We start from the raw sequence: 24,998 nt of genomic DNA, 5'->3' as shown, positions 1-24,998 counted from the left end.
GAATTAAGTAATTGTTAAAATTAATTATTCAAATAATCTGTTCATTTGATACAAATATTGTGTTAAATGTACAATCTTTACCTTTTGCAAGTAACTATGACCACAAAATTAAATCCCAGTATGTTTAAACATAGCCCTTATTAGCATATTTGATGTTATTTATTGTTTTATTTTCTTTTATATTTTTTAAGGTTTTATTTACTCACGAGAGACAGAGAGAGAGAGAGAGCAAAGACATAGGCAGAGGGCCTTGATCCCAGGACGCTGGGATCAAGACCTGAATCAAAGGCAGATGCTCAACCACTGAGCCACCCAGGTGCCCCAGCATATTTAATTTTAAAAACAGCTCTCCATGCTGTGAATTGAGACATACAAAACTGCCCCCCTCATTTAAAGAAATCTCTTGAAGAAACTGGCAGGATGTCTGAAATAGTCACCAAAGCCACCCATTTATGGTTAGATAGGACAAGCCTCCATTAAAAGGCACACATTTTCTGAGAAAGTTAATATATCATTATAGCCGTTCATTGACAACAACCAAAAGAGTTCAATTTTCTTCAAATGCCTACTATCTGCAAAACACTGGAGCAGGCTCTGTGTGTTACTGTCAAACAGAGCCAATCATTACACACGGTATCATTTATATGAAGAAAAATATGAAATTGCATAATGTCCAAATGTGGAAAGAAACAAATGCTGACTTAACCAATTACAAAACAAGATCTACTCAAGTTCCAAACTCAAACACTGTTTAGATAGGAGCTGCCTGCTTTCTGCCCCAGAATTGTCCTGCTCTATCCAGTAAGTGAAAACAGAGAGTAGAGACATTAGGGCTTCTTGTTGTATATTAACATATGTGTTAATTTGTGGAACTAGGTCTTCAAAGAGATGCCTGTGGTGTGTAACTAAGGGCATGAGAGGAGTGGAGTCTGCCCTAGATATGCCAAGACTCTGTCAAGAGGAGGTTCTCTTTCACCCAAGGAATAGCTTAAGAGTTCAGTGGACTAGACTTGGATGACAATGACAGTAAACCAGAGAAAGGCATAAAAAGAGAGAAGTTAAGACCACACTGAATTCCACCAATGAGATATAGGCCAGCCTTGCGGAAATATATCCAGTTTTCTAAAGCATTAGCACTGAGTTTGTATTCCATTCTGTAGAGAGCCCCAAAATAATTTGCATTTGACACTTACTGTAATCAGCTGCCATAAGGTCAACTTGTGTGAAAGCTACGGACCACGACTCCTGAAACTTTGATGCTGAATCAACTAAATGCGAACTTTGGTTCTTGACATCGGGTCATCTGGGAGAAGAGACAGAAAACAAAGATTCTTTGAAGAAGCCTATAGAGCTCGTACTTGGCAGTCACAGGGTTTTGAGATCACTTTAAAAAGTATCTTATGGCTTTCATAGCCCACATTTCTAATGATGATCTTTATTTAATCACATACAAAAATAATTCTGCCTGGGTTTCTTCCAAAATGCTATACATAAAATGTACACTTAGCAAAAAAAAAAAAAAAAAAAGGAACATTGTACCTCACAAGTATGTATTAGGCACCTCAAAACCTGCAAGCAGATTGTTAACCATTGACATAAACTTGCACAAGGTGATTTCAGAATGTTAGGTGTTTAGATTTCAAATTCAGAACAGTTCTCCCACTCAACTTCAAATTAAACCCATTTCTATTGTATCTTAAAGAAATCAGACATCTGGAGGTGCCCAGGGGAGCACAGTCAAGCAACTGACTCTTGGTTTCAGCTCAGGTTGTGATCTCAGGGTCAGGAGATGGAGCCCCAGGCAGGCTTCACACTCGGTGCAGGTGCAGAGTCTGCTGGAGAGTCTCTCTCTCCCTTTCCCTCTCCTGCTTCTGTTCTCCCTCTCTCTCTCTACCCCCATCTCTCTCTTTTTCTAAAATAAATAAATTAATCTTAGAAAAAAATAAAAGAAAAAATAAATGAGAAAATGAGACATCTGGGTCCCTTTATTGAAAAGGAAGATAGAAGTGAATGTGTAGGTAGGATGAAGGAAGACTTAAGCAGTAGCAGGCTAAGTCAAAGGGAGATTTAGCACTTGGAAATAAATGCTTCTGCCTGAGGGGCATAGACCTGCAGCTTTGCAGGAGTGGAGGAGTGGAGACAGTGAACAGTGGAGAGGGCCGCTGGCACCAGTTAACAATGGAGCAAGCCTCAGAGACAATCAGGAATAGTGGGCAGGAGCACAGAGCTGTCACCTGGGAGATTTTCAAGTAGTTAAAACTAGTGAATTCTAGAAGCCAACAAAGACAACCATCCTATTAAAAGGATAGATGCTAAACTGTTACTTAACAAAACACCAAAAGGTATTTGAACTTATAAGAGCATAGTTCTTTGAGCAGGAAATTCAGAGACTACTCCATTTTATATGAAATTAGCAACAAAAATTTTAAGATTTTTCTAGAAAATAGAAAAAAATTTCTAACAGACACAGCATGTATAGAAGCTACTACACAAAACGAATTAAGGAGAAAAATCTCTGGCTTCCATGATTTTACATTTTAATGGACAACAAATTCATTAAAAAGCATAGGGTCAAAGAATGTGTGGAGTGTAAAGGTGATCCCCATTCCCATTCCTTTGTGGGCTGGAACCCAAAGGATTGAGGAGCGGCCTGGGTAAATCCGTATTATTCTAGTTTCCTCTAAAGGGAAAGCGAGCGTGAGACCTTCATCGGCATATCTGGCTAGTGCTGTGGTTGGACAGGAGGCGCAGGCTGTAAATTCATATTAAGATGCATTCCAACGACTGTGATATCCCCAATGGAAACGAGTCAATATATCTAGCTTGCAGCCCTGTGATTTCTGTTTTGTTTTGTTTTTCGAACAGATCTTTTTTTCCAAGAGGTTCTGCACATCTGGGCTGTGATATGTTCAGTTGGTTGAAGCTAAGGTCATCAGACATCCTTGGTTTTAATAAGATCTCAGACTTCAAAAGAACACTCTCATGAGACGAACATTCTCAAATAAAGTCTCAGAAAATATTAGATAACTGGAGTATGTTCAGGTGGAAAGAATGTCCCAGAAGGGAAAAGGCAGGTTTAAGCTAATTGTCGCTCCTGTCGCAAAGCATTTTTCTTGTGTTGAGAAAGAGGATTGGGAGCCTGTAGAGACTTCTCTCTGTGCGTTAGCTTCTCGGTCACAATGGGTTGCCAACACTGACTACAGCTTCAAAGATTAACAATGCACACTCTACTTGACCCCCACCCAATAGTAAAAAAGGATAAAGTGTGATGCCAGAAGAAAATTTAACTGTTGTAGGAAGGAAGCTTATTGTTCTTAATGAAAAGACCCAGGCATTTTATTTGCTAGAAGAAAATTGCAGTAACCTGAAAGACGTAAACACAATTTATTTAAACTACAGAAAGAGTTAACCTAATTAGTCTGGAAACAGGAAATTTTTATGATTCTAATAAAATGGACATTTTCCTGTTCTACAGTGCATAATTCACCCTGTAATGCTTTCCCTTATTACACCTATCAGCTGCAATCCCCTTATGCAGCTGACCCTCATTAATTAATAATTGTATGTCATGGGTAAGATGAGTCTCTAAGTCAGCCTCTTTGTCGGGCAGATTTAAGATCCATTAAAGTATATTTAACCCTGAGTGGGGAAGAGAAATAATTAGGATCGATGAGCTGGAAATCAAGCACCTTGGAATAGTCAAGTTTGCAGTTGTCTGGGAAAGGTAAGCTGGGATCCATTTGAGATGCACAGACATTCTTCCTTGTTACAGAGGGGAAAAAAAAAGTTAACCTCTGTATATACCAGGGGCATCAATTTTTAATACCGATTTATATTCAGTATTTTCACTGTGTCTTGCATGTAACTACATCATTCTTTATAGGAGTAAGTAGACTGGTAGATAAAACTACATATTCAATTATGTATAGCTTGGTTTTCTTTGTATTTGCTGTTGCAAGCCCACTTGTTACTAAATGATATATTTTTAATTAGCTTTGTCTGCTTGGCACTCAGAAGGTTGACTTGGGCTCTCTCTGGAGTCCTGTTAGCCAAATGACCTGTCTCAGGTTATGGGCCTTCTCCTGCCCTAGGCGGCCCAGGTGATGTGCATTTTCTTCACACGCTGGTCTTCAAATATCTCTTTCAGTTGTACTTATTGCCTCCCGCCTGCCCCTCTGACCCCCCAGCACCCGCCCCCCATCCCCTCCCAGCCAGGTCCCTTACCATTCATTGTTCCACCTATTCCTCTACTTCTTCAGGCTGATTTGCTTGCTCATTTCCACACTCTCTATGCCCTTTCTTTTAAAAGCTAGGTTTTCTGCTAAGCTGCCTCACAAGTCTCAAAGATCTCTTTCAAACCTATCTTCTAAATCTTCTTTTATTTAAAATACTGCAGGGAACAGAAATACTCTTTGAATAGGCATTTATGCTTTCATTTGTGTGCATATATAAGCGATTTGTATGCAGTATGTATTAAACATAGATTGGACTAGAAATTTTATTTCTTCATGATAAAATGCATCTTTAAATAAGCATTAGACTCTATAAATGTTAATTGATTTACCATTACCCTGGAGTTGTACCACCAAAGCAAGGTTGTTTGCAATATGCTCAAGATTCCCTGTGTATACCAGTGCTTTCGAGCAATCAGATAATACCAAAGGTGTTGATCTTTTAGGAAACTTAGATTATAGACAACATTCTTTGAGAACCTGGAAGAACTTGATATCCTTCCTAAAATCAGATATAATTGAGCTGATACTAGTTGTTTAGATTAATCCATTTGAAAGTATGTAACAGAGATCTAAGATAATCAAATGATAACTGAACTGTGACCAATGGGAAGCCAAAGGAGAAAGAAAATAAATAAATGAATGAATGAATAAAAAGGACTGCTAATGGACGTGTATGTCTTGGTCCATAAAGTAAAGGGTGATTTTATTCAGGTTTAATGACTTTGTCCTTCTACACGAGACACAGAAAGACTAGGAAGATTAGTGATAGTAAATTATTGGATAACTAAATGAACACCCTATAGCAGATCATTTGAAGGGAAAGCCAGCCATATGGTTCCATGAGCCTCCGAATATGCTAACATACCAGTCCCACTAGGATAAAAAAAAAAAAAAAAAAAAAAAAAAAAAGAACAAGCAATTCCCCTTTCTAGCTGCCTTTTTATTCCCATTAGAGACATTCATCTATTTATAAGTCAGAGCAGTACACAACCTGCTGAAAGTCACTTTTTAAAATGCGAACCTAAGTGGAAGGACCCTGAACAGCATGTCTTGCCTTAAGCACCTCCTACTACCAAGTTTGTATAGATTTCATCATCAAATTAAGCAGTTTTTACCTTAAAAGACCCCAAATTTCCACCAGGAGGAAGAAGAGGGCCAGTCTTTTGATGTCAAGAAGGCAACAGGAAGCAGTGACCTGTGAGTCAAGCCTTGGAAAATCACCAACTTGAGAATGTGGACATTGAGTGTAAAAGTGGCATTTGGGGAATGTACCAGGAGTTGAGGTAAAACTCCATGAGTTCAGAGATGCAGAACAAGCTTTCTCATCATCCCACAGCATAAATTCATATTTCCTTTTTTTCTGGCTTTCCCTTTTCTCTTCCTCTCCCCTAGAGGATGCCTTAATTATCATTTTAATGCCAAGTTTTTCCTGGGTACATCAATAGATGCACAACAGAAAATTATAACAGAAAACGATAAATACTGAATCATCATTCTACTCAATGAAAATAGTATTAATAATGTGATAATGTAATTCCTTCCACTTCCACCAATTTTTGATTGCTAAATATATCTTTTCTGGAAGAATGGATTATTAATATAAACCCATATATGAGGTTCAAGTAGGTAACTTAGCTATGAGAAATTTTATTTATTAATGTTTTTATAAATAGTGTGTTTTAAAAATACTGCCTTTGTACTGAAAGCTGATCTTCATGAAATCACAAATCCCAAAATATCAAGAACCTATATGATAACAGTTTGCCAGTAAAATTTTTAAAAAAAGAAAAAGAAAAAGAAAAAGAAAAAGAAACAAATAAGCATCCTGCTGTCATGGAACTTAAATTCCACTAAGTTAGAGAATTAGTGAAAAATTAAATAATTTTTTTCAAGTAGAAATACATATTCTGAAGAAATTATAAAGGATGATGGGACAGTGTCTGGTGGGAGCAAACTTTTAGATAATGAGTGTATATAAGAGATTGATATACAGGAGGCAGCCTCATGATGACCTAGGAATACTGAGGATATTTTGCTTTAAACAGTAGTGACAGCCTATTTTGCTTTAAACAGAAGTGGGAACAGGGCAGAGTTTATTCTAGAAAACAGAAGGAGCTTTTGTACTGGATGTGGAAAGAGAAATAGGAAAAGTGATAGGACACGTCCAGTTACACTGGAGGGCCTCGGAATTCATAGTAAGGAATTTGGATTCTATTCTAAATATAATAAGAAGCCATTGGGGCTCTTTACATAGTTTATATACCTTTTTGTACCATGAAGTGGCATGACTCCTACCCTATTATTGTTTGCGATAAAAAGCAAAATGATGAACTTAGAATAAAATACAATATTTTGATGGCCATTTGTCACAAGTGTCAAGGGTTTGAACTACATAGCTTTGTCCTTTACTGTTGAATTTCTAGTTCTGTGTATCTTTGTTTTCTGAGACCAAAGCAATGGTGAGAAATTTAGAGGAAGAGATTCTTTGGAGAAACAGGAAAGTTGGAATTAAATTATTGGCATTGGGATAAAGGTTCTGATTTGGATTTCTTCCCTGACTTTTCTTTTTATTTCCAATGGGGAAAATGGAAGAATGTGAGCTCATCTGTAAAAGGGCCAAATCTGATTTGTTTTCCCCTATAAATCCCACATAACTGCAATCATGACTTATGTCATTCTTTCTTTTCTTTTGTGGGGGGGGGGGGTTCTGTATGTCTGAACAAAGAGTCAATTTTGGGATAGAAAGTAACATTTAGAGGAAAAACGAAGGAAGCTATAGAAAGAAAAGCAAGGAAGAGGAGTGGATTTAAAAATGAAAAGGAAATGGTGGAAAATGTGTGCAAAATTACCATATGCCAGTAATAATCAGTTCATTAAATCAATATTGAGTGTAATGAAGGAACTTGCATAAGGGAAGAGGGTTGGGGGAATGTGTTTGCAATTTTGCTGTAAGAATACTAATCTTTCTCCTTTTCTTCAAAAAAAAAAAAAAGAATAGCTGATAGAAAAGGATATGGAGAAAAAGAGTGTGAAAAAAAAGAGTAAAGAAAATGGCCCTGGCAAAGGTGAAAGTTTGTTGCACTAGAAGCAGGTTTTTAGGCAAAGGCTTATAGCATTAACCATGGTAACTTTAAAATTGTTTGTTTTGTTGGTTTACTTTTATAAATATATTAATAGAGAGTGATTTTGAATACAAAAAATGAACAACCATTCCTAGACTTTTACCTTAGGTCATGCTTTAAACCCATAATATTTGCATAGCACATAGTTTCTAGCAAGAGCTCTATAAGAATTGTCTAAAGTGGACTTCTTAGAAATGAGTCCTTCAACGCTCAAACAATATGTCTGTGCAATAATTTGAACAAATCTAGTCTTGAGATTTCAGAAACCATATGTACTTTAAAGCAATATTTGAGATCTGATTCTGATTATTCATCACATTGATTTAGGCATATCATTAATAATTTCATGAACATTACTACTTTATAAAGAGCACCTTTATCAAAAAGGACATTGCAAATTATTACAGAGATAGAAAAGGGAACTAAATTTTTGATCAGCTGAGAAACAGATACTGTGTTAACTGTTTGGTTATTCCTTCCAACCACACTTTGAAGTAAGTATGATCAACCCCAATTCACAGATAATAAAAGTTAGTTGCTCAGGAAAGTTTGTCAATTTTCTCAGTTTTCCAGTTAGAAAGAGCCAGAAACAACATGCAAACATTAGTTTGCATAACTGGTTTTATTACCTTGAACTTTAAAATTAGAAGGGGCTTTGAAGGTTATGTAGTTCAACTTCCCACTCTGTACTGGAATGCCTTTTGTAGTACCTGTCACTGATGATCATGCAGCCTTACCAGTAAACACTCCATCCCAAGAAAACGAAATAAATTATTTCTCCCAACCTTGATATTTTCAAAAATCCCTATTGTAAAGATTCATATAAGCAAAGGATCTTTTTGGATTGGAAAACACAGCATCTTATGTAATTGATCTCCATCACTGATTTATAAGTTTACTGGAATTGTAGTAAAAATCTTGGCAGTTCTTTTTCACAGATGTTGACTAAGTGTCCGATTTCACAATACAAGAAAAAGAGTTAATGTAAGTAGTTGAGAAAAGAAACATATAAGAAGATAACTAACAGAACTAAGAGGTAACAGAATGGTTAAGGCACTTACAACAACGTGGTTTGGGCAACCAAAAAGATAGAATAAGGAACTCAGACACAGTGTTAGATAAAATGTAAGTAGCAATAGAAAAGGTGATGGTTAAAAAAAAAAAAGGTGATGTTACAAATCATGGAAAAATGTGGATTAACATTAACATAATGGCAAATTAGTTATCTGTATGCAAAAGATAAAGTTAGGTTGCTGCATCTATATCTTACACAAAAATAATTTCCTGAGGTTTTAATGACTAAGGGTAAAAAGAATAAGAAAACTGCAAAACTTCTATGAGAGAACATATACAAATTTCTCTATATCATTAGAGTAAGGAGGAACTGGATGGGAAGAACAAATATTATTAAAATGTCCGTATTACCCAAAGAAATCTAGGGATTTAATGCAATCCCTATCAAAATACCAACAACATTTTTCACAGAACTAAAACAAACAGTCCTAAAATTTGTATGGAACCACAGAAGACCCTGAATGACCAAAAAAATCTTGAAAAAGAAAAAGAAAGCTGGAGGTATCACAATTTCAGATTTAAGTTTTAGTACAAAACCATAGTAATCGAAACAGTATAGTTTGCCTAAAAATAGGCACATAGACAAAGGAATAGATTAGAAAGTCCAGAAATAAACCCATATTGATATGGTCAATTAATCCTTGACAAAAGAGGCAAGAATATGCAATAAGAAAAGTCTCTACAACAAATGTTGTTGGGAGAACTGGACAGCTCCATGCAAAAGAATGAAACTGGACCAGTGGCTTACATAATATGCAAAGTAGACTCACAATGAATAAAGGACCTAAATGTGAGACAGGAAATCATTACAGTCCTAGAAGAGAGCACAGGCAGTAAGTTCTCTGACATCAGACATAGCAACTTGTTTCTAGATATGTCTTTTGAAGCAAGGGGAACAAAAGCAAGGAAAATGAATTATCAGACAACATTAAAATGAAAAGCTTCTGCACAGCAAAGGAAACAATCAACAAAACTAAAACATAGTCTATAGAATGGGAGAAGATACTTGCAAATGACGTATCTGATAAAGGGTTAGGATCCAAAACATATAAAGAACTTACACAATCCAACACCCAAAAAAACAAATAATCCGATTAAAAAATGGACAGAAGACATGAACAGGCATTTCTCCAAAGGAGACATCCAGGTGGCCGACAGACAAATGAAAGGATGCTCAACTTTACTCATCATCAGGGAAATACAAATCGAAACTACAATGAGTTATCACCTCACACCAGTCAGAATGACTGAAGTCAAAACCACAAAAGACAAGTTTGGCGAGGATGTGGACAAATAGGAACCTACGCACAATGTTGGTGGGAATGCAAACTGGTATAACCACTGAGGAGAATAATATGAAGCTTCCTCAAAAACTAAAAATACAACTACCTTACATTTCCATAATAGTACAATGGGCTATTTTAAAAAACACATATTCAAAGGGATATATACATCACCATGTTTATTGCAACATTATTTACAATAGCCAAATATGGAAGCAGCCCAGGTGTCCATCAATAGACAAATGGATAAAGAAGATGTGGTGTACACACACACACACACACACACACACACACACACACACACAAAATGGAATATTACTCAGCCATAAAAAATGAAATCTTGCCATTTTTTGTGACGACATGCATGGATCTAGACAGTATGATGCTAAGTGAGGTCAGAGAAAGATAAATACCATATGGTTGCTCATATGTGGAATTTAAGAAATAAATGAGCAAAGGGAAAATAAAAGAGACAAACCAAGAAACAGACTCTTAACTGTAGAACAATCTGATGGTTATCAGAGGAGGGTGATGAGATGAGTGAGATAGATGATGAGGATTAAAGAGCACGCTTATCAGATGAGCACTGAGTAATGTATAGAATTGTTCAGTCACTATATTGTGCATCTGAAACTACTGTAACACTGTATGTTAACTGTACTGGAATTTTTAAAAATTTAAGAAAAACATGAAAAACAAAAACCATAAAGGAAAAGATTATAACAAATTTATCTAAAGTGAAAACATTATGTGAGGCTTGGAAAAATAAAAGAAAGGTGAAACAATAATATTGAAGAAATTTGCATTCATACAAATAATGAAAGATTAGTTTCCAAATCATGGATATAGACATGAATTTATGTAGATAGGTAAATAGATAGCTACACAGATAATAGATGAGAAAGAGACAATTTCATTTATACATTGCTATTCAAAAACCACTCCAAAACAAAATGATTTAAAGCAATCAAAATTACTCATTTTGCTCATTAATTTGCAATGTGCACAGTACTTAACTGGGAACTTGTTTCTTCTCTGTGTTCCATGGGCATCTTTCTTTCTTTCTTTCTTTCTGTCTTTCTTTCTTTCTTTCTTTTTTTTTTTTATGATAGTCACAGAGAGAGAGAGAGAGAGAGGCAGAGACACAGGCAGAGGGAGAAGCAGGCTCCGTGCACCGGGAGCCTGAGGTGGGATTCGATCCCGGGTCTCCAGGATCGCGCCCTGGGCCAAAGGCAAGCGCCAAACCGCTGCACCACCCAGGGATCCCATGGGCATCTTTCTTGATGTAATTTTAGGATCTCTTCTTATAGACTCTCTAGGTGCTGTTTCCAGCTTGACAGCCGCAAAGTAGTTGAAAGTCTTTCATGGTAGTTCAGAGATCCAAGAGGTATAAAAGCTAAAAACAGACAAACCACAAAAAACAAACAAACAAATAACAAAAACCAAAAAACCTCTCATGATTAGGACCAGCTCTGACCCGATGATTCAGTGTAAAAGACTACCCAAGACTGTGAATCTACCTACCTAAAATAAATTTTAAAAAGCTAAATGTGATTTTAGAAAACGAATAAAGATTATGAACAGATAACCTGAAAAGGAAAACAATGACTAATAAATACTAGAAAAGATTTCTAACTCTAAAACAATAAGGTTTCTGAAATCAGCAGTGTTTATGATTTAACATTAAAAAATGGGAGTTTAAATTACTAAAATCATTTTAAAAAGTAATTCAGCAATGTCAGAAATTTGAAGACTCCATACCCTTGGCAAAACACTTCCACTTCTACATACCTACCTTGGAGAAACTCCCTACCACTGAGTATAAGGAAATGTGTGAAGGAAAAAAAAAAAAGTTCAAAGCATCATTGTTTGTCACAGTGAGATAAATAAATAAATAAATAAATGATTTAACTGTTTCTGAGTTGGGAGATTGACCAAAAAAATGATGATTTTTAAAGTCATGTCATAAAGTCATGTAACACCCTACATCTAAATATATCAACACTGAGGAATGTCAGAAAAACACATATTGACTAAAACAAGTTAGCTGATAATGAATTAGTACGATGTTAATACATTATCAATGTTAATGCATTATTTAAACCTTTATACACTGAAGGACATGGGAGGCTCAGCGGTTGAGCATCTGTCTTTGGCTCAGGGCATGATTCCGGGGTCCTGGGATCAAGTCCCATGACGGGCTCCCCACAGGGAGCCTGCTTCTCCCTCTGCCTCTGTCTCTGCCTGTCTCTCTGCGTGTCTCATGAATAAATACAATCTTTAAAAATAAATAAATAAACCTTTAAACACAAAATAATGCTATATAGTTGAATCAAATATATATCACAAAAGTTATGAATTTATGAAAATATTGCAATCAAATTATTCGACTGCCTCTACGAGGATTTTTTTTTTTTAAGGCAAAGGAAATTACCAACCAAAAGGAAGAAAGGGAAGGAGTGGAGGAGGAGGGAAAAGAGAAAAAGAAAGAGGAAGAAAGCATTCTAAAGAACGTACATTCTCCAAAGAGCATTCTCGGTATTGTTGCCCTGCCAACAAAAAGTGCAGAAACCCATCACCTCTGCCCCACTGATAACAATTCTTGAAGCTGAGGCATCACCACCATTACCTCTTAGCAGAGAAGACCGAGAATGAACAGAACCAGTAAAAACAAACAAAAAACCCTGGTCCTTCCTAAGAGATGTTCCAGTCCCCAGCTGCTAGTGAGAGCATCGCACCATGACTACCCAGTGGACACCTGAGGGCCAAACCTTTATGACTCAGTCTGTGTCTCCTATTTTGCTCCTACCCTCCCTGCTAGGCCTGATTCCTTAATGGAGACACCATAGCTCTTCCCTCCTCTTCATGTGCTTATTATAAAAGTGATGTCAGTATCACAACATCATCATTTCCCAAAGGCAACTCCTGCAAGGTCAGAAAGCTTGGGTCATGAAAAATTTGAGTCTCAGGAGCACTGCCGGCCAAGAACTATAGTTTCATTCTGACTCTATAATCTTTGGTGAAGACATTCCTTCTGCTGTCTTGTTGAATTCTGTTTCAGCAGTTTCATGACGTTTTCTTGGCCCCTGGCTCTGAGAGAGACTATTCCAGCCATCTGACATGCTTTAACAACTTTGAAACTATGACTCAACTGGCCAGTGTTTCCATCACCACCCCTTCCCCCAGGAGAACCTTTTGAATATGCCAATCTCCACCGTCCAAATATATAAACAAGTATTCATAATGTTATAGACATAAAGAGCAAGTATATTCATAAAGCTGAGAATAAACCAAATCAGAAAGACAACACTTGGAACGTCTGGGTGGCCCAATGATTGAGCGTCTGCCCTTGGCCCAGGGCGTGACCCCAGGGTCCTGGGATTGAGTTCTGCATTGGGCTCCCTGCAGGGAACCTGCTTCTCCCTCTGCCTGTGTCTCTGACTCTCTCTGTGTCTCTCATGAATAAATAAACTAGAATCTAAAAAAGAAATAAAGAGAAAGAGAAAGAAAAAGAAAGAAAGAAAAGAAGAAAAAAAGAAAGAAAGAAAGAAAGAAAGAAAGAAAGAAAGAAAGAAAGAAAAGGAAAGCACTTAAATGTCCTTAAAAAAATATAAGTTCTTATTAGCATTATTGTGTGGTGAGAGAGGAGCTTAGTTAAAATCCCATTGCTTTATATGGAAAATTCTTACACATAACTTTGAAATAATCCAATGACAAAAGCAAAATAAGAAAGTACAAAAACACAGAAATATCAGACATTTGGGAGTATATATTTAAAAAGCAGTCAGGGTTATTTGAGGGTGACTCATTACAAATTTCAGAAAACAAGAAAACATAAGAAAAGCTTATCAAGGTCATCATAGACTTGTGCTCATAAATAAATAAATAAATAAAACTGTTTTAAGAAAATGTGGTGGAAAAAGGAAATAATACATGTGAAAAAGTCACAAGGAATACTATAATTAGTATTCACCACTGATTTTTAAAGTTAGTAGTCCCTGAAATAGACAAAATAACAATCAATGAATTATGTTTTCATATATCTTCTCTTTTTGCATTGTTATAATAATTTCAAAAATACTTGAAATGTGTGACTCAGATTTATGAGAAAACTGAAGTAGGTTACACTACATGCTAAAAAAAAGATCTTATATTTATTAACTACTAAAACTTTTTCTGGATTATTATGTGAGTAGGCTCTGGGACTTGGGTTTTATTAAATATATTTCAAACAGACTATTTCAATCGAACACTCTTTGCTGAAATTAGGTTATTTTTAAGTTCACCCAGCAAATTTGTATGTAATCGATTTGCACACTTCAGGCCTTTTAGCTAAGCCTACTTCTGTTAGGTCTATGCATGGGTCGAGGTGTGAGGGCTTCTGTATTTTCCAGGGAGTGCCTTTGTTTTTTACAGAAATGATAAACCCTTTGCCACTTTGCCAGTTCTGGTTGAAATTAGCCTCTGGGATCAAAAGTTATTAGTTGAAAAGGATAGGGCAGACTGACATAGTGATTTTATAATTCTATTGTCCTAGGAAAGTAGGCTAATGAGGGTTGACTGGTGCAAATAAAAATGATCATGAAATGCTCCAGGCACCACACCTCTATAAATAGTGAAGAGAAACAGCCTATAAAACCTCTCCTGCTGCCACTGATGCTGAGCTGATAAGGTGAACCCAGCCCAAGTAAGAAAGGAGAATGAGATAATCCTCCCTGCTCTTACCTGTCCTCTTAATCCCTTTGACACTGATGATCTTCACCACTTCTTTCAAAACAAAGGGTAGTGATATGTGCCCAAATCATGTTCTCTTTCTGTTGTTCTCCTGAATAATTCAATATATCCACTTCCCTTATTTATGAACATATGTGACTGTAAAAACAACTCAGAAATGAAGCTGCTTGAGTGACTCCCATCTAGTGGAGGCAACGTTGAAAAGGCGCCTGGGATGAATATGATATCCTCTGACAAGTTATTTTAGGTGGATGTGAATGACACTCTGTTTAGGAACTGCAAAGACCCAGCCAGATTCCCGAACTTGTAGCGTACAATCACTCAGACGTGGTTTTGTTCATGTTCCCTGGACTGTTTGAATTTTATTAGCAAATTGAATATATCTTGCAGAAACATGCTTGCAGTACACTACGTCTGCCCTGGGAGGACAAGGATATAGAGTTCCAGTGGAAGAAAAAAAACAGAGAGAGTAGAGAGCTCACTTCTGTGACTTTATAGGAACTTCATAATTACCAGAGGCAGCAACAGAAATTCATGGGGAATAATAGATTGTTGAATGGGTGGTGTTGTGAAGATTGGTTCACTGTTTAGAGAAAAAAAAAAAAGAAAGTAAATTCCCATTTAATACTATCTACGAAGTTGGATTCTCCATGGATTACAGGTTTAATGTATCTTAACATAAGATTTTTACATATATAACTATAAAATTATAACATAAAAATATGCATAAAAATTATGTCTAACATACACAAAGGGAGGAAAATATCCTAAAATTAGAAGTATGAAAGAACCTCGAAAGCACTAGTAAAAAAAACCTTGATGAATTTAATTATATGTGAAAATTAAGAGTTTATGATCATTTTCTTGACAAGAGGCTCTCATCAAGGGTTCTTCAGCTATTTGACATGTTTTAATAACTTGGGACTACCAACACAACCAGTCAGCATCTCTGTCAGATTCCCTTGAAGAAAACATATTATTCGTGTATAAACTATCTCAATTTCTCCCTAAAAGTTTAGCCATTACTTATAAGTACATATATTAGGGGAATGAGACATATTCAATAGCCAGATTAAAAAGATAGTGATACACATCGGGAGAAGATATCTGAAATGTCTAAGGCTAAAAAGAGACCAATGTCTAGAAAAGACACGGTACACTGGCAAATCAGCAAGGGGATATTTTAAAAAATCGAATTCAAAAGTCGAGCATATAAAGAAATGTTCAAATTTATTTAGGGCAATGCAAAGTAGGATAAGAATAGATCAATTCCAACCTCTTAGGCAATAATAGAAAGCTGCATGGTGTCAAGTGTTGCTGGAGACACACTCATGCAAATATTCACACCCCATTGGTGGGACTGATAACAGCCAAACCAAAGGTGGGGGCGGTGGGGGGACATGCTGTTAGGCAGCAATCCTGCTTTGGCTTTATACAACAAAGAAATTACCCCACAGCCTATATGGGACATGTACTATGGTGTTCACTGAAGTGCTGTTTATGATGATGCAGAGTTGGAAACAATCTGGGTGTCCATCTCTGGAGAAGTGGGTAGACAATATGTGGCAGATGCAAACCAAGCTACAGTCAAAGGAGAATAGGCCAAAGTTATACATAACGATATACGGATCTAAAAAAAAATTGTTTCATGTGAAATAATAATGATGATTAATATTAATAAATAGAATGACACATAACACAATACCACTTAAGTATATTAATTATACACTCAAACAAAATAGTACATATTTTACAATATCATGTCCAACAACAGGTATCGGTATCTATATTGGTATGATTGCCTTTGAGGTAGGAAGGGAATGGTAATAAAGGAAAGAAAAAACTGTATCAATAGGTTAAGTATTTGAGACAAGATCTTTGTCTAAAACAATGAAAATAATATGATTAACTAGACGAGGTGCTTCTGATGTCAACAACAGAAACAAAAGCAAAGAGGTATTGTCTCCATTCTTGTCATCTTTTATGAGAATCCCTGATTTTCAGGGATTTCACAAAATAGGTGAAAAACAATTTCCCATTTGGACAAATGTAGGGAATTATCTCGTGATGCTGTCATCCATTTCAGCTATGAAGTAATCAGATTCAATTTGGTTTTCTAATTAGTGTTCATTCCTCTATGAAGCTTATTTTTTCCCAATCTGCTTACTATTTACTTGGAGTCTCTCTCTCTCTCTCTCTCTCTCTCCCTTTCTCTCTCTCGTTCTCTCCCTTTCTTTCTCCCTCTATCTCCTTTCCTCCCTCTCAATCTTGGCCTCAACCACTGTAAAGAGGATAGAAGTGATAAACAAGTTCTGTTCTGTGGATGCAGAATTCTATGTAATTAGGGCAAGCAAATACTGAATCTGTTAAAAAGAGTCTGACTGCCAGGGCAGGCTGGTAAGAGAAGCCACAACGCACTTCACAGGCACAATAGCCAACGGCTTACAGTATAGTGAGCACTCCTAGATGTTCTTTATAGTGGAAGGATTTGGCATTAACAAATCATTAAGCAGGCACGTGTGTTAATTCTTGCAGAGAATGAGAAATTACCTCTGGAAATCTGGCTCAAAATAGAACTTTTCACTTTAACTTTGGTTAAATTCAGAAATCGGAAAACTCGACTCCTATTTACCATTCAAAATTTACTAGTTATGCAGGTTTGAAAGACATTTTAATATTTCTGTGCTTTGTTTTGTGTTATCTAAAGATCCATTTTATAATATTCAGCTTGCCTGAAGAATGAGATTTGAACATGTGATCCCTGGATCCTTGAATTGAACTGAATGAACTGAAATGATTATATGGTCTACATTCATTCCTCCTCTTATGGAGATGGATTAACATTATACAATTGCAAACTTATAAAGAAACACATCTGAACTGCTACTGGAGGGTGTATTAAAAAAATTCACCAGATCCAACTTCCTCAATGTAGAACAGAAATGAAGAGAGTGAACATCATGAAGTTCAGTGTCTTTCCAAGATCTTACAGGTGCGTAGCGCTGGAGCGGAGAGTGGAAGCCAAGTCTTTGGATTCTCAGTCGGTATTTCACTTCTAAACTTGCCTTTAAAACTATATGGTTGGTCAACGATCCGACCTGATCTTAGAATCTAAAAAAAAAACTTATCCTCATACATAAAATCCCCAACATTTGAGTAATTAATTATTCGGTGGAAGAAAAATAGAGTATTGTTTACATAAGGAACTATTAAAATGTATGTTATTATCATAGGCATATTTTCCTGATGGGCGTTAGCAGAGATTAATTTATCAGTTCAGCAAAGAGATATCTTGGGTTTTATAGAGATGAATTGTCAGGTAGATATCTGTCTATGGTGGGCAGTGTGGTGTTAACAGTCCAAGGTGACAACATTTGGAGGGTCAAGGACAGGATGACATTGCTACAAATGCCCCAGATGATGAATCACCTGACCAGGAGGACTGCCTTGGGGGGAGGGAAAGGAAAAAAGAACAGATACTGAAACAGAAAAATGTCAAGGAAAACAAGATTCGTCCAAATTTCCAATTTAGCCGACAGCCAGTGATGCATTTGAGCTTTCTTTGCTCCAGGTTGCTCTGCATCAAATCAGCCTGAAAATTAACTTAAATAATATGAAATAATGTGCAATATATTTTGACATCTGTGCAACAAGGAATTCTTAAAGCCAAGAAGGCATATTGAAAAAGGAAAAATAAAACCTTGCACTACTGAACCTGCTTGCTTTAATGGACTCTTGGCTCTAGAAGAGAAAATTCTTAAGATGTCCTGAAAACTACCTCTAATTCTAAACGTGTGTACACGTGTGTTCTTACTCAAGGCATGCTCATGTGCATGCACAAGCATATAAAACAAATGTTTTTGTACATTTGTCGTATTTTGCGATATTTCTATTCCTTTACGTTGTTGAAGAAACTACTTTTGTCTTTATTGTTTTTAAGGCTTGAAATTCTTTAACTTTTTAAGCAAAAAAAAAAAAATTACTAGAGCTTGTGATATCTTCCATATTTCTGATATTGCTGCGGTAGCATAGATTTGAATTTTCAATAACAGCTTTGTCTTCCTACAGTGCAGATATGGTAAACAAAGACACTGCTGCCCCATTTTTGACACATGAAGTGTGCCAGGGATTTCACAGGCAATGTAAGTTCAAAGGGTGCAGCTATGTACTCAGTTCTCCACGTCATTTCTAACCAAAATCAAACATGATTATCTAAAAATTTATTCATTAGTTAAGTATAAATAAATGATGTTGAACTCAAAAGTGGGATTCGAAGAAACACAAATTCTATAGAAAGTTGAAAATCTATGCCATGCCAAAATGTAAATGGCCTAATTAAATTTAAACATTACTGACACGAGACTGGCACTAAAAGAGCGTCAGCTCATATTGAGTCTGCTAGTGAGTACACACTCAGCTGCATTTATTTTTCCAGGACCTCAGAATTGCTTCTTAAAGCGTAGGTATAAATAAATAAATAAATAAATAAATAAATAAATAAAGCATAGGTCTAAGCTTTAATCAAGGCCTCTGGTAGACGGCACAAACTAAACAAAAAGTAGCCATTTTACTTTTCATGGTTTTAGCAAATACAGCATGGATTGGATCTTAGTTGCCACTCACCCCCTTGCCTGGAAACCCTTGTGGAGGGAAGAACTAGCGAGACCCTAAGGGTAGGGTCTACCTTCATCTACTGACTGACCGGGAAACAGCTCTTAATTCGCTACCTTGTTCATCTCAATCAGCCAAGAAATTTGGAAATATGCAATATAACGTAAATGTTTCATTTTCATATTCAGAATATATGCAGTTTTCTTGACAAAAAAAAATCAGAACCAAAAGACGGAGAATGATTGGGGGGAACCATTCCCATGTAATCAGGGACTACCTCTTCCTCGAGCCTGTAAACAGCATCATGTGTCTATTCAAAAAAAAAAAAAAAAGTTTTCAAGGAGCTCGCTTGATTCATTCATCTTCCTCTCCGCTACTGAATTGGTAGCTCCATTCAGATAACACTTACTGAGATTACTGAGTAGTAGTGCTCTTAAGTCTGGCCAGCCTAGACACTGCTCAGCTTTCCCAAAATCCATGTAGGGGATGATTTGGATTTTGTTTGTTTCTCCTCAAACAAACAAGCAACTGCTAATCAAAACCAAAACTCACACATTTTTTAAAAGCAATTTTATTTTATTTATTTTTTAATTTCTTTTTTTTTTTTAAGATTTTATTTTATTTATTCATGAGAGACACAGAGAGAGAGGCAGAGACACAGGCAGAGGGAGAAGCAGGCTCCATGCACGGAGCCCGACGTGGGACTCGATCCCAGGATCCCAGGGTCACGGCCTGGGCCAAAGGCAGCACTAAACCACTAAGCCACCCGGGCTGCCCTACAAGTGATTTTAAAAGGGTAACAAGGACTTTGTGACTAGGTGCATTACCCCAAAGGGACCCTCGAATGCATAAGGTATCAATGTATAACGACCTCAGTTTCCAGTTTTCTGTTCTTTCTTGGTTTTCCTCCTTCCTCTTGATACTAAAAATACAAGCAGGAAGCTTCTGATGCATTTGCTGTGGGCAATTCTGACGTTTCTGCAGCAAAGGACTAGGGGCAACTGTGTTTGAATAATATGCTGAGTAACTAACGCGTGGATGTGCATTCAGAGCAAATTAATTCCATCTTTTAAAAAAATACTTTCCCATTTCAAAAGATCCACAATAAAGTTTCATGCGTGCTTTCAGCAAGACTGTAATTAAAGCTCCTTATTTGAGCTTCTCAGAAGACAATGCATTCGGTTTGTTCTCAGATCACAGCCCACTGTAGACAGCAATCCGCTGTGTCCTGAGTATTGGTTGGTCTGGTTTCTGTCAAAGTAATTAAATAAGGGATATTTGTGTCAGTACACGGTGATACTAAGGACGCTCAGCCACCTGGCTTTTGTTCTGGTGCCCCAGGAGTTCCATACACTGATGGATTAGTCAATGGTGTTCTTCCAGCAAGTGCTAAATGATTTACTGATCCTCTTTTCACTTGTCTCACAGGCACTTTTGCACAAACGCATGGGGTTCAAATAGAGTGGAGATGAGAGTCCTGAGGCCTGCACGAACTGTCACCATGACAGTCCCAACCACCAAACCACAGCCCGCCATGCCCATCTCCTCCCCTCTTCTTTTCACCAACCAACCTCCTTCTGCAGTTGTCCAAGTCGACTTTTTCTCCCCGCTGTGGCTAGAGTAATGATGAAACAGGCACAAAGTAAATGATTTGAAGGGATATGTAGAAAGTGGAGTACATGGGGCCCGGAAACCGGCTATGAAGAGGTCTGTAGAAAGTATTGCTCACTGACAGTTTTTAAATTGTGCAAAGAAAGCACAAATGGCATAATGTGGTGTGGGGTATCCTGACATATATGCACGCACACTGTCTGTTAGGATCTGATGAATGTGAGTAGGAGCACCTGTGAAGGAAAGCCTTGGAAACAGATTGGAGTAGGAATGGAGAGGGTAGAAGAGAATAGAAGGAAGGACTGAAGTAGTTCCTAAAGTTCCTGAATGTTTAGATTAATGAAACCACGGATCGTAGGGCCTCTGATACAGGAAAAACTGGAAGGACACCAGGGCCAGATTTGATCCTGATATGAGGTGTTAAAGGGTATTTAAAGGAAAAAAACGGGTAAAAATCATGACTCTCGAAAAATACGAAATGAGCATGTGTCCAAAAGTCTATTTAACTCATTAATTAATGAGAGGACTGGTAAGAAGTTCAAACCTATTCAAGGGAGCACCCAAAAGAGCAGACACACACAAAGGCGATCGAGACTACTGAAATGAACTTGCCTAGTAGATGCAGAGCATGCATCTTCCACAGCGAAGAGAAATCAATTGTGTTTGATGAGATGAAATTCATTTGCATGTCTAGGGACAAAAATAATTTGCATTTCTATCATTAATTCATCTCTTGCAAATGGTAAAGCACAGGGACAATGAAAGGTATAGAGACGCTAGAGAATCAGTAAGATACATTACACAATACCTAATTTTCCATCGAAGATAACCCAGTCATCTTTTTTATTCATTTTAAAGCATGTAATATTTTTTCATACAAAGATGACTTAGGACAACCACATGGAGATATCAAGTAAGCACCTTGATATGAGTCTGCTCCCTTCCTACCAAATATCTCATCGTACTAAGGATTGAGTCAAATTTCTTGAAAAAAAAGATAAAAAGGGGGCCCTTCCTTTATTCTTATCTTAAAAAATTGATAAGCCCCTTCCTACATTTTTATTAAAAGGGGACCACAAAGATGAAATTATTCATGGTAAAAACAAATGAAAATTTTGCACCTTCATTTTTTCTGCCTTTCCAGGCCCAACTAAAGCTTGAATCTGGTCCAGATATCTTTCAAAAGATGGAACATGCATCTTTCTGAATAGTTTACTCTGAAATGAAACAAAGTGAAAAAGTACTGTTGTGAGAAATATTCATCAATTGGAAAAGAATTGTGTTTCAGGAAAGGACAACACTGGATGAAAGATTTGAGAGGTGGTTTGTAGTATTTGATTTGTGTTAGAGGCAGTCCACATTTAGATGGCCTCGAATACTGAACACAGTATATATTTGTTCTTTATTTATTTAAAAAGCTACCATCTGCTTTTTTCTTTTTTTTCTCCATTGTGGGCAGAAGATAATTTATCAAGTAGATTAGTTTGGGGGATATGGGGTGCTAACTTCCCAACACACAGCTTTTCTTGGACTAGAAGCAGAGTTGAAAACTACTCAGAAGGGTCAATATCACTTCCATGCCCTTGACCCTTAGACATCCTCATAGCTACCAAGTCATCATTCTAAAGGGAACAAACTGGGCAGCCCGGGTGGCTCAGCGGTTTAGCACCACCTTTAGCCCAGGGGTGATCCTGGATACCTGAGTTAGAGTCCTGCGTCGGGCTCCCTGCATGGAGCCTGATTCTCCCTCTACCTGTGTCTCTGCCTCTCTCTCTCTATCTCTCTCATGAATAAATTTTTAAAATCTTTAAAAAATAAAAAAATAAAGGGAACAAATTCAATACAGTATTGACAACATAAAGACATATTCTAATGTTCAAGTGCTTGGTACTGGAAGAAGTTTCCAAAATACTGAAGTGGTTTTGTCTATGCTTTCCCATTTTCAAATCAGAGAAAACCTATTTACTTCAGCTTAACACATATTTTATCATTTCAAGTGAGTCATCATTTACTCTGCATTGGAATTCACCTGACTGAATAAATTAATCAGGTAAGACAGAGGCTTGCGTTGATCAGTTATCTCAGAGCAACTGAGTGTCGGTTGATTTATTGCAGCTCTCTTGTTTTACTTTCTTTACCTTTTTTTTTTTACTTTCTTATCTCACTTTCTCATATAGATACAGACAGATATGAGTATAGATATTGATCTAGAGATATTGATCTAGAGATAATGTGTACAGATAGACACAAGATTTAACTTCCATTTACCTTGAAGTCAATGGATGAGCTTTGGAGATATTTTAGAGATATTTGGAGATATCTTTGAGGTAATAATATGGTTTTCTTTATTTTTCTGTAGGTAAAATTTTCATTTCTCAAATTAAGTTGATGCTAAATTGTTGGCCTCAATCTGAGATGTGCCTCACGATGGTGACTACAACATTCTCCTGCCCCAGTTGCAAGCTGTTCTTCTGATGTATACTTCTCCATGTTTCTGAATGGATTCTCTAGTTTCAATCATCCCATCTAAAATTCCCAAAAGACTTATTTTACTTGTCTCCCTTCACTCTTTTTGGAATGCTGATGCTATAAATTAGTGGTTTTGCATAGATGTAGATATATATGGCACATTTATCCACAGTGTATTCTCCTACTCATTTGAGGGAAGTTCCTCTCTGCCTGGTCACACCTGTACATTCATACGTAGATATCTCCCTAGTTCTAGTCAGTTGAGCATACCTATAAATGCCCAATGGTCATGAGGGATAGTGGGTTTTTTTCTTTATGTGATATCTATCTTGCAGTCATAAAACCAACTAAAGATATACTATCTTGGGGCACCTGGGTGGCTCAGTTGGTTAAGCATCTGCCTTCACCTCAGGTTATGATCCTAGGGTCCTGGGATCCAGCCCCGCGTCAGGCTCCCTGCTAAGCAGGGAGCCTGCTTCTCCCTCTCCTCCCCACTCCTCTTGGTCTCGATCTCTGTTGCTATCTCTGTCTTTCTCTATCAAATAAATAAATAAAACCTTTAAAAAGAGAGGATATACTGTCTTAATGCCCTAAACTAGGCTTTTGTTATATGGGAGGTGTAAAATATTACAAGGGATTATTTATTTGTCTACATTCTAAGATTAAAACGTTGATACATAGATTAATTCAGAGTGTGGTTTTGTCACCCATTCACAGTTTTCCACTTTCTTCTATATGTGTGTGCGTATATATATATATATATATATATATATATATATATTTCTTTTCCATCTCCTTTCTCTTCATTTCACCAAAATACTATATATGACATTTTGACTCAGTAATGTACAGAGCCAAGTAGTAGTTCTGAGATGCATTCCAAAGAGATAGGATATATTTTATTTGACTAAGACAGAATCTGAAATTAGAAGAGTCCTAGAATGATTTTATGCTGTTGTGATTACTCTGCAGAGGTAAATGAAGGACTCCATGACTCCAAATTGTTTTGGCTGTTGAGGCAGACCATGCTACAAATGCACTGAGAGGGTATGAAGAGATTTATCATACATGATGAAACTTTCTGGGGAGACAAGGACAGGATCCCGAGCAGGTCAGAAAATGTCTTATAAGAGCCACGAGGAGATAAACTTTAGTTTGTGTGTGTGTGTGTGTGTGTGTGTGTGTGTGCGCGTGTGTGTGTTGTGTCTGAGTGTGGTCAGGCATTGGTATTGGGGTGAGGGTTCTGTTGTGTGGACTAGGACTTGTGTCATTTGAACTTCCTGCTAATGCCATAAGGAGGGAGCTCCTGGGCTTTCTGATTGGCTTTCCCAGAAGTGGGGCACCAGGAACAGAGATGGAGGTGGAATTCACAGCCATCATTTCAAAGATCCAAAAATAAAGTCAGACTTCAAAAAACATATATGTTGTATTTATTTATTGATTGATTTTAGGGAGAGGGAGAGAGCGAGTGAGAGAGAGCACACATGAGAGGGTGGAGGTGCAGAGGGAGAGGGAAAGAATCCCAAGCAGACTCTGTTGTGAGCTCAGAGCAGATGGGAAGCTCTATGTCAAGACCCTGAGGTTAGGACCTCAGTGTAAATCAATGGCCCTTTCCTCCATCCATGACTGAGCTACCCAGGCTCCCCAAGGTAGACTTTTTATTATGTATGCCAACTCCCCAAGATACTGTCAAATATATGATAACCAATATCTAAAACAAAGGCCATCTACATTAAAACAAGCAAATAAAATATATTGATAATTTAATTCTAATGGGAACTTTGAGTTATTCTCAAAAACCTCATAAAGTCATCTAAAAAATGTTTTTATATAATATCAGTACTCGTTCCTAGGGTAAA

Source organism: Vulpes lagopus, chromosome 22 (assembly GCF_018345385.1).
Source record: "Vulpes lagopus strain Blue_001 chromosome 22, ASM1834538v1, whole genome shotgun sequence".
Lineage (NCBI taxonomy): Eukaryota > Metazoa > Chordata > Mammalia > Carnivora > Canidae > Vulpes > Vulpes lagopus.
The sequence above is the reverse complement of the archived record's forward strand: the minus strand, read 5'-3'. Positions refer to the sequence as shown.